This window comes from Cupressus sempervirens, chromosome 5 (assembly GCF_028749045.1).
Source record: "Cupressus sempervirens isolate cs-2001-9-10 chromosome 5, ASM2874904v1, whole genome shotgun sequence".
Lineage (NCBI taxonomy): Eukaryota > Viridiplantae > Streptophyta > Pinopsida > Cupressales > Cupressaceae > Cupressus > Cupressus sempervirens.
This window is the reverse complement of record NC_143122.1, coordinates 491,927,052-491,931,399: the sequence shown is the minus strand read 5'-3', so window position 1 is coordinate 491,931,399 and position 4,348 is coordinate 491,927,052.

Genomic DNA, 4,348 nt, shown 5'->3' with positions numbered 1-4,348 from the left:
AGTTGTTGAAAAATAGTGGCTACTCAGATAATCAAGGTGTAAAGAGCTTAAGGTCGATATGATATGAATTTCTGCTTTTCTTGAACTATATAATTCAAAATAGATAGCTTACCCAATATTGACTCAAGAAAATAATCTCCAAATTTCTTTTAGAAAATTCAAATAATTACTCGTACTTGGAAAAATTTAGTAAAAGCTTAAAATTTTGGAACTTTGATTTAATCATAGAAAACTGGCACAAAAAATTTCAATAATAGTAGCTTGCTTATAGAACATCATAGGAATCTTTAAAGAAGATTTCAAGCTACATATATTGCAGACCCAAAATATAATATGAAAAATACACAACAGATAAGAGGTGATTCATGGGGATTTCCTCCTTTTACCAAGCATGTGTAACAACAAAATAATTATTCAACATTGCCAGAAAATGTTGTCGTCTTCTATCTATACCAACTTGGGGTGGTTCAGTAACTTGTTTTACAAGGAAAGTGAACAATCTAATTTGGCCTCTTTCTAGATGTTAGTAGAACATGCAAACATGAATTAAACAAAAAAATCTTATTTCTTTCTAGGTAACCTATCACTACAACACAAAAGTGATCTAATTTCCTTCTAGCAAACAATTGTCACTACAAGATAAAATTGTGCTTCTTCAACAAGTTGGTGGTTCTTACTAGAAAATTCAAGGCCACATTTGATTCTTTGCTTTGTACACAAGAGAAGACTACTTGATTAGCAAAAATATGATATTTTATTGATTTTTTAAGTTTTTGGAAGGAGTCAAAACTCACAGTTGGCAACCAACACTACTCACTAGGCTAGGTGGCCTCAACTTTATGGGTTCATTACACAAGGATACCATGTTAATGTTACTATGATAGAGACTTCTCCTTAGGAAAAGGATGTTAAGGATAATATAATAGATTTGACTAATGTTGAAGAAAGATGTACCTTCAAAGAAAAGAAAGTACAAGATATGTTTATAGAAGTTAGAGTCTTCTCTCAAGGACCTAAATCAATTCAAAGAATTGTTAGATTCTTATTGTAATATGTAAAATATGTGGTTCAATAGGGTTTTAGAATAGTTCATAGGAAAGAGACCCTAATCAATATTCTACACATACATATAAATTATTATGATATGAGAAGTAAATATAGGAGACAAATATTGAAATGAAGAAATAAAAAGATATTTACCTCCAAAAAAGAATTAGCTGAAAACCTTGTCAAACAGTCTCAGAAATTGTTGATTTTCATGTTCTTAAACTAAAATTGTGAGATCTACAAAACTCAAAAAATATTTTTCTTTTATGAGCCAAGTTGGCCTTGACCTAGGTAGAAAAATTTGACCTTGACCCCAAAAAGTCAACCTTGACCCAAAACATTGACCTTGACCTGCACTTCTTCAAGAAAAATTATGTTCACAGATCTTGAAAGTTTGGTGAAAAGGGTATCCAAATCAGAACTTCAATTCACTATCCTACACATGTACCTACAAGAAAAATAAAATTGGATGGGGGGTTTTTCTTGGTCAAACCCCTATTTGGAATCAACCTTGAAATATAATTGAAATTACAATATGTATAAGTAAAATGAACTATTCACCTTGCTTATGTTGAAATCCTTGTGGAGGATCTGAATCCTTGAATCTACAAGTATGGATGCTCCAAATGAATGTAGGATGTCTCAAATCAATAACATTAGATCTTCAACACCAATCTTGAATGGATCTTAGCATAGGAAGAGGCTTGAATGAATGTGGATGGAGAAATCTTCAATGAGGGGGCTCCATAGAGATTGAATCCTTCAATGGTTAACAATGGATCTCCTTGATGAATTGGATCTTGAATGCTTGAATGCTTGAATACTTGCTTGCTTGATCATGAAAGTAGATTCTTGATAATGGATTATCTGGTATCATAATGTGTCTTAGAAAAAATGAAAGCACAAAGCTTCCTTGTATAATGATCTAAGGGACAAACTTCTAGAGAGGTTGAAATTGAAGAATTAAATCCCAATTAATCTTAACCCCTAGAAATGGACCTAGATTAAATGATATTTGAGAGTTTACCATTTTGGAGACCAAAATAATCGACTAGAATTAGTAAAATAATTCTTTCCAAAACCCAACATCTAGAAATCATGGAAACTTGAAATATGGACCTTGGGTTAGGGTTGAGGTCAACTCTAACCTAGGTCAAGGTCAAGGTCAACCTTGAGGTCACAAATCTTAGGATCTCAATCTAGAATGCCAAAAAAATGTAGAACTAAAGTAGAAAGGGGGCAAAATCAAGGGAAAATCTAGATCTAAGCCAAGGACCCTTTCAAGGCACTTGACATGACCTCAAATCACCTACTGGGAGGGCTAAATTCTTAGCAAGGACCATTAGCAAGAGTATGGACTCAATGAAAACTCTTGGTAAAGAAGATCACAAAGAAGTAGACAATATTATTGAAATCAAAGGGGCTAAGTGATCCTCAAGCCCCTAGAGACTCGATTCTTTATCAACTCCAAGATTACAATAAGAGAGACATCTCTAGAAAAGAGAGAGAAGAGGGGGAGAGGACTAGCTAGCTTGCCTAGTAAGATGTGTGTATCTCACTATGAACCAAAAAATGAATAAGATGGTCTACCAAGAAAGAGCTTGATAGTTACCCCATAAAGTAATGCACCTTCTCATAGTTTTGTGCATGTGTGTAGTGCATCTTCTAATGACTTTTATAAAGTACCCATGGGCCCATATTCTCATATCACCATAGAACTCATTTGTAAAATTCATATTTCTTTAGGATTTAGCAACTTATGTTGTGCATTACCTTCTGAGGATTTAGAATGTTTGAAATTGGAAATGTGTGTCTCTTTAGGATTTAGAAAGTTATGTATGTTAAATTAAGAGGATTTAGCATATTGAAAATTGAAAATGTGTGTCTCTTCAGGATTTAGCAACTTATGTGTGTTACTTTCCAAGATTTAGCATGTTACAAAATAAAATTTTAGAACAAAAATGCATAATATAGATTGAGGGAGGCCATATATATTCCCCCCTCCATAAGATGGAAAAAGTACATACTATTTTGGCATGTAAAGGAAAGAAAATATCAAGGATAAAGCCTTCTTCAACATCAAGAAAATATCCATAGACAACACCCAGTCCAAGACAAGAAGGTCATAGCTCCTATGAGGTCTTAGAAGGGATGAATGCCAAGAGATATCATACAAGAAGAGAAAAAGTAACTCTTTTGAGGGATAATACACAATTCAACTTCCAAGGTGATAGATTTATCAACCATGGAAACCCAATGTCAAAAAAAAAAAAAGGTTATGATTAAGGACATAGATTCTCAATGCAAACCAAAAATTTCATGTATGATTGGATAGCACATAATAGATGGATACTACTTAACCAAGGAAAAGTGGATCTTGGAAAGGCCAAAAAAATAAGGAGATGACATCCTTGCCCCCAAGCATAGGAACAAGGATGAAAGGGGACCTATTATATCACTTGCAAAACTATACAAGATAACAAGCTCCCAAAGATTAGGCTAATATTGTTTACATAATGTGGAGCTCCATATTATGAACATACATGTTATTTAGAGAAAACAAGATTGAAATACAACTTATTGCCATATGATATATAAATAACGTTACTATTAATGAGCTACCTAATTTATAATGTAAAGCTTGACATTAATTATTAAAGCGATCATGAAATCTATGATATAAAAAAAAAGGAAGAGTCTTTTAGTGTGGACTATATTTATTTTTGCATTTAGGTCTAGTAATCATCTTAGAACAAAGGAGTATACGTGAAATAACTTCTCGGTCAAAATCCTTCATAGTTTCATCATGTTTTGAAGTATTATTTGAGATGTTGTTAACATTGATTTGTTGTTGAGTATTAAATCCCAATCCAAAAGAATTCTTATTCCCCCCATTCTATAATGTCATTTTAATTCCCTATTTATGCTTACCACATGCTTAACCATTTAATCCTTGTTTGGCTAGGAAAGGATAACCTTGACCATAATGAGAAGCCATATCAGAAGGAGTCAATGGAACTTTATTAGTCACTATGTCATCATTAGTAGGTTTGAAAATTTCATTATGGATAGAAGAAGTGACAAAGTTTTTGTGAAGAGATTTAGAAGTAAAAAATCATTGTTCAAACTCTCTTTGTGGATTCATAAAATCAAGATCAAGAACATTATACTCTCCAATAAAGGTATGATTAGTATCCAATGTTCCCTAATTATCACTAGCAAGAGAATTAGAGGAAGAAGGATTACTATTAGAAATAGGAGTAGTGTGGTCTTGAATATTTAGACAAGGATTTGGTGCATC